The following is a 7062-nucleotide window of genomic DNA, read 5'->3' as shown; positions in this document are numbered from 1 at the left end:
TTCAGCCAAACAGCTTTGGAGTTGATTTACTGCTCGGCCATCATCCTCGCCTCCATTTAAGTCCCAGACATTTTGAAGCACAGTGGTACTGTCCCTGATTATGCACATCTATACTCACTTCTTCTACAGATATGCAGTTGAAAGCATCCTGACAAGTTGCATCACAGCTTGGTGCAGGAAGCCTCTACAACGGGTAATCAAAACTGCCCAATGCAACACCAGCACCAGCCTATCCACCATCAAGGACATATACACAGAAAAATGTTGAACAAAAGCCAGCAACATCATGAAGGATTTCACCCACCCTGCTCATGGACTGTTTGTCCCACTCCCATCAAGGAGGAAGCTACTTAGCATCCACATCAGGGCCACCAGACTCAAAAACAGCTACTTTCCCCAATCAGTAAAGCTGACTCCACCTCACTAACCCACCCCACACTACTACTACTTTACAAACCTGACTGTCCGGGTACGCCCATTTTCTCTGCCTGCTTCTGCCCGACTAAACTTGTATCCTCATAGCTTGACTCCATTCTATCCCCCTTGGTTCAGTCCCTTTCCACCTACATCCATTACAGTCCTCATGTTCTCGATATCCTCGGTGTGTGCGCGTTTCTCCTAATTCACTTCGCCGGCACTGTGATTGCGCACTTTGGAGACAGTCCCGAAGGTTTGGACAGTGGGGAGGAAGTGGCGGTCCCGCAGGAAACTGTGCGGAGTTTATGTTGGAAGGAGGCTTCAGTCAGGTGATTTGCTGACCCAGTGCAAGTCCACAATGCAGCCAGAGAGAGAGAGGGCGACAGACAGGCAGACATGATCTGCCTGAGGTGCGGGAAGGAGCCGCTAATCTAACTTTAATATTCCCGGATAAGGTCGCCATCTGTAAGTAGCTATCCGATTCGCGCCGATCATGTTCGATTGAAACTGACAGCAGTTGACACATTGCCCCATTGCAACAGTGGATCTGTTACATTGTATCCACTCTGATCGGTACCCTCCCCTTTCACTTCAGATTAAACGGATTTTATTTTCATGGTGATGATTTGTTTCAAAATTGGATTCGTCTCCTTTTTCAGCACTTGGGGCCAAATTGTTTTGTTTTTGAAAGAAGCGCATTGATTTTGAGGTTAAGAGGAGGGATTTCGGCCTAGAAAGTAAATCGAAAGCGAAATAAAATCCGATCCACGCGAATGGGGAGAGGGATGTACACTTTTTGCAATGCTGCCTTTTAGTGAAAGTTGAGTTTTGTCCGTGAAAATTGAAAAGGCGAGTCCTGTGTGGCGAACTGAGCAACCTATTGTTACCACGATATAGCGATATTTATGCAAAAACACGCTGGATTAATATGACAAACAGTGTCAGATACTTTCAACATTGCCAGTGTTTCAATTTGATAATCTGTTTTAAATATCAGCTGTACTGAACTTTACAGTTTAGAGGTTCTAAGGTAGTGAGCCCACGTTTGTGTACATAGTACATGGGCCCTTCGGCCCACCATGTTTATGACATCCGTGAGGCCGTGTTAGCTAATCCCATGTCCCGCAGTCGATCATTATCCGTCTGTTCCTCGCCGTTTTGTGTACTTATCTGAAACACTGCTATCACATCTGTTACCACTTCACTCGATAGTGTATACTGGGAAACCATCACTCTTTGGGTAACAAAAAAGCCTCTCAAATTTCCTTCAAACTCCCCCTCACCTTAGAAGTTTGCCTTCTACTATTTGATATATTCACTCTGAGAGTAAGAAAAAAACCTTGTTTTTAATCTATATTTAAATGCCTTGGGATTCTCTTTCACCCTATTTGCCAAGGATATTTCACAACCCCATTTAGCCTTTCACTTTCCGCTTTCTATATATTCAAAAAGTCCCTGGTCTGATTTAGGCTTCCTACATCTTGCATATGCTTGCATTTTTTTCTTTACCTTTTTTAGCAGCTGGCCTTTAAAAGACTCCCACACATTGATGTGGATTTTCCCCTGTCAGGTAGGGAAAAAACATATATAACAGATTGTTCTCTTGTCAAAATCCCTGACACGAAGAGAGTCCTGACAATATTGGGGAAGCTAATTCACCTACCATAAGACAGAGGAGTAAAATTAGGCCATTTGGCCCATTGAGCCTGCTTGCCATTTCATCATGACTGATCCATTTTCCCTCTCAGCCCATCTCCTGCCTTCTCCCTGTATCCCTTCATGCCCTGACAAATCAAGAATCTGTCAACTTCTGCCTTAAATGACCCGGCCTCCGCAGCTGCCTGTGGGAATAAATTCCACAGACTCACCACCCTCTGGCTAAAGAAATTCCTCCTCATCTCTGTTCTAAAAGGACGCCCTCTTTTCTGAGGCTGTGTCCTCTCCACATCCACTCTACTGAGGCCTTTCAACATTTGACAGATTTCAATGAACCTCCCCCCCCACAATTCTTCTGAATTCCAGTGAGTACAGACCCAGAGCCATCAAACATTCCTCATATGATGAGCCTTTCAATTTTGAAATCATTTTCATGAACCTCCTTTGAACCCTCTGCAATGTCAGTGCATCCTTTCTTGGATAAAGGGCCCACCTTTACTTTACTTGTGCCCTTAGCTCCCAGCTTTCGAGACCTCCCATCTCCATCCTCCTCTGAAGTCGATGGTATGGTTGGAGTCCATCAGTGTTTCTGTCATCCATTGTATCCACTTCACCAGAGCTCTGTTGGCCAGTCTTTTCCACTTCCACCTCTCACAACGGGGACACAAGTTTGGACTTTCAGAGGCTGATAAGAGGCCCAAAACTGCTCACAATATTCCAAGTGACGCCTCACCAGTGGCTTATATATGCATTATAATAATCTTTTGATTTTACATCTTTCCATGATTTGCCTTGCATATGACTTCCTTGATCTCCCGTCTGCTATTGTGAAGCTTATAATCAAACAGTTCATCATAATTTCATATTTATTATTCATTTTTTAAAAATTTGGCTTCAACCTCCCCCAAACTAGTTTCTCCAGTTTATGCCTTACCCCAAGCTTGGCACTTTCACATGACAACCAGTTTTGTCTTTATCTATCACCGTCAAAGATAAGATTAACTTTGTTTCAAAAGTTCAAAGTAAATTCATTATCGAAGTACATATCTGTCACCATATACAACCCTGAGATTCATTTTCTGCGGGCTTACTCAGTAAATCCAAGAAACATAATAGAATCAATGAAAGAATGCACTTAAGGGGACCGACAGCAACCAATGTGCAAAAGGCAACAAGCTGTGCAATTAAAAATTAAATAAATAAGCTTTAAATGTCAAGAACCATGAAATGAAGAGTCCTTGAAAGTGAGGCCATAGGCTCTGGGAACAATTTAGTGATGAGGTGAGTGAAGTTATTCCCACTGGTTCAAGTCTGATGGTCGAGGGGTAATAACTGTTCCTGAGCCTGGTGGTGTGGGTCCTAAGGCTCCTGTACCTTCTTCCTGATGGCAGCAGTGAGGAGAGAGCATGTCCATGTGGCGGTGTTCCCTGATGATGGATGCTGCTTTCCTGTGACACTGCTCCATGTAGATGTGCTCAATGGTGGCGAGGGCTTTACCTGTGATGGACTGGGCTGAATCCATTACTTTTAGTAGTAGTTTCCTCTCCAGTGCTTTCATACCAGGCCGGTCAATATACTTTCCACCATTCATCCATACAGGTTTGTCAAACTTTTAAATGTCATGCCAAATCTTCACAAACCTCTAAGGAAGTAGAGGCACTACTGTGCTTTCTTCATAATTGCACTTACAGTTGCAAGAAAAAGTTTGTAAACCCTTTGCAATTTCCTGGTTTTCTGCATTAATTACTCATAAAATGTGGTCTGATCGTCATCTAAGTCACAATAATAGACAAACACAACCTGCCTAATCTTATAGCATACAAACATTTGTACTTCTTCTCACGAATACTGAGTACACTATTTACACAATCACAGTCTAGATTCAGAAAAATTCTGTGAGCTCTGGGGTAATGCTTTCTACAAAAGTTATTTAAAGTCAGGTGTTCCAATCAATGAGATGGGATTGGAGATGTGGGTTATAGAGGTGCCCTGCGCTATAAAAAAACACACACAAAGTCAGTTTACTGACAGAACCTGCTCTTCTCAAGAAAGATCTGTTTATGTGCACCATGCCTCGATCAAAACAACTTTCAGAGGACCTTAGAAGAAGAATTTTAGAGATGCATGAAGCTGGAAAAGGCTGCAAAAGCATTTCTAAAGACTTGAGTGTTCATCAGTCCACTGTAGGAGAAATTGTTTACAAATGGAGGAAATTGCTCCTCCTTTGGAGTGGGCGTCCTGCAAAGATCACACCAAGAGCACAACGTGCAATGCTGAAGGAGGTGAAGGAGAACGCAAGGGTAACAGCGAAAGACTTGTAGAAATCAGTAGAACTTGCTAGAGTCTCTGTTGATGTGTCCACTATAAGAAAAACACTGAACAAGAATGGTATTCATGGAAGGACACCAAGGAGGAAACCACTGCTCTCCAAAAAACATTGCTGGTACATCTCAAGTTTGCAAAAGACCACCTGGATGTTCCACGATGCTTCTGGGACAATGTTCTGTGGACAGATGAGACAAAAGATGAACTTTTTGGCAGAAAGGCACACTGCTGTGTTTGGGGGGAAAAGAGCACTGCACACCAACACCAAAACCTCATCTCAACTGTGAAGCATATTGGAAGGAACATCATGGTTTGGGGCTGCTTTGCTGCCTCGGGGCCTGGAGGGAATAAGACATTTTACAGGACAATGTCAGGGTAGCAGTCCATCACCTGAAGCTTAACGGAAGTTGGATGATGCAAGAAGACAATGAACTGAAACGTAAGAGTAAATCAAAACAGCATGGTCCATAATCAGCTCCTTGGTCTTGCTGACATTGAGTGAGAGGTTGTTGTCGTGGCACCACTCAGCCAGATTTTCAGTCTACCTCCTCTATGCTGATTCATCACCACCTTTAATTCGGCTTACAACAGTGGTATTGTCAGCAAACTTAAGTATGGCATTGGAGCTGTGCTTAACCTCGCAGTCCTCAGTATAAAACAAGTAGAGCACATGTCCATGTATTTCGGAACATACGATTGACCAACAGAGTCTGAGGATGTGCCGAGGGCAGCCTGTAAATGTTGCTATGCTTCCGGTGCCAATGTAGCACACGCACAATTTATTAACCCTAATCCGCAAGTCTTTGGAATGTGGGAGGAAACTGGAGCACCCGGAGGAAATCCACACGGTCATGGGGAGTATGTACAAACTCCTATATACAGCAGAGGGAAATGAACCCTGATCTTACAGCCAGCTCTGTAAAGTGTTATGCTAACCTCTACGCTACCATGCCATCTATCTTAAAACTTACAGACTGTTACTTATAGTCACTGTTCCCAAAACATTCCTGCACTGAGCATTGATCTCTGACAAGGCTCATTCCCCAATATATAAGGTTATATTGGGTATACCCTACAACAGAGGCTCCCAGCCTTTTTTATGCCATGGACCCCTACCATTAAGAAAGGGTCGGGTTTGGGAACTCCTGTACTATAACAATCAGGCACCTAAACTGGCAAGGGTAATTTCAGCAACTACCTCACTCTTCAATATCAGAATCAGGTTTAATATCACGAACATATGTCATGAAATTTGTTGTTATGCAGCAGCAGGACGTAATAAAAACTGGAAATTACAGTAAAAAGTATATATGTACTCTACTCCTTGAAACATAGAAAACTTACTGCACAATACAGGCCCTTCGGCCCACAAAGCTGTGCTGAACATGTCCTTTAGGGTTACCCATAGCCCTCTATTTTTCTGAGCTGCATGAAGTGAACAGTATATACAGCACTCATTGAAGATGTGCTGGATCAACACTCACAAGATGCAGCATCTAGGGAAAGCTTCAGGCTGAGATGTCGACTGTACTCTTTTCCTAGATGCTGCCTGGCCTGCTGAGTTCTTGCAGCATTTTGTGTGTGTTGCTCAGATTTCCAGCATTTGCGCATGTTCTCTTGTTTGAGATGTCCTGGATGCTGGGCAGTGGGGTGGGTGGGGGAAGCTAGTGCCCTTGATGGAGCTGTCTCAGTTTACAACTTTCTTCAGATTTTCCAATCCTGTGCAGTGAACCTGCCCCCCCCAATACCAGATGATGATGCAGCCAGTTAGAGTGTTCTCCATGGTACATATGTAGAAACTTGCGAGTATCTTTGGTGAAATACCAAATCTCCTCAAACTCCGAATGAAATATAGCCCCTGCCATGTCTTCGTTGTAGCTGTATTGATATGTTGGGCCCAGGATAGATCCTCGGAGATATTCACACCTAGGAACTGTAAATTACTCACTTCAGTAACTAATCCCAGCTGATTCTATGACCTACAGACTCACTTTCAAGGACGCTTTACAACTCATGTTCTCAAAATTACATTTTTATTTGCTCAGTTTGCCTTCTTTTGCACATTGGTTGTTTGTCAGTCTTTGTTTATGCATCACCATCATCGTTGTGTGTCGTGTCTTCTGACGTGTCCACCACTTTTGCTGGCAGATCATTCCACACTCACACCACCCTCTGAGTGAAGAAGTTCCCCCTTAGATTCTCCTTAAATATTTCACCTCTCACTCTTAACCCAGGGTGGTGAGGTGGAGATACGTCTCTTTGAAAGGATGTGTAAGGAGTTCCTTCCCTCTGCCAGCCTGCAGGTCCCCCTTGGGCAGGTATAGCACCTGCTTAGCCCCCGATCAGAGTCACAAGAAGCCACGGGAGCAGGTGGTGCATGGTCGTATGAGCAGCTGGTGCATATCACAAGTCCTGGTTATGCGACCACTGATGCCAGGCAGACAATCTCTGAAGAGTATTGATAATGGCTGGGTTCACCTGTCTTGCAAAGACATTGCCCAGATTGAAAAAAGATAATGTCTTTTTTGAGACATTGTAAGTGTCGTTACTTCAATGTACTCGTGTTATTTCTTTTGTATAATATAACAATAAAAAGATTTGAAAAGAAAGAAAGACATTGCCCAGAAGAAAGTAATGGCAAACCGCTTCTACAGAAAAATTTGC

The 7062-nt window shown here is 43.6% G+C and overlaps 1 protein-coding gene across 1 annotated transcript in view; it reads left to right on the top strand.

The window, feature by feature from the left end:
• The first annotated feature begins 653 nt into the window (after window positions 1–653).
• The window catches only part of tpra1 (transmembrane protein, adipocyte asscociated 1), a 61884-nt gene continuing 55475 nt past the window's right edge, over window positions 654–7062 (top strand). The window contains exon 1 of the mRNA XM_063068233.1: window positions 654–882. The gene's annotated coding sequence lies outside the window, so the exon portion shown is untranslated. The remainder of the gene's footprint in view (window positions 883–7062) is intronic.

Source organism: Mobula hypostoma, chromosome 15, assembly GCF_963921235.1.
Source record: "Mobula hypostoma chromosome 15, sMobHyp1.1, whole genome shotgun sequence".
Taxonomy (NCBI): domain Eukaryota; kingdom Metazoa; phylum Chordata; class Chondrichthyes; order Myliobatiformes; family Myliobatidae; genus Mobula; species Mobula hypostoma.
Note: the sequence above shows the minus strand (reverse complement) of the source record. Positions and strands in the feature narration are given on the sequence as shown.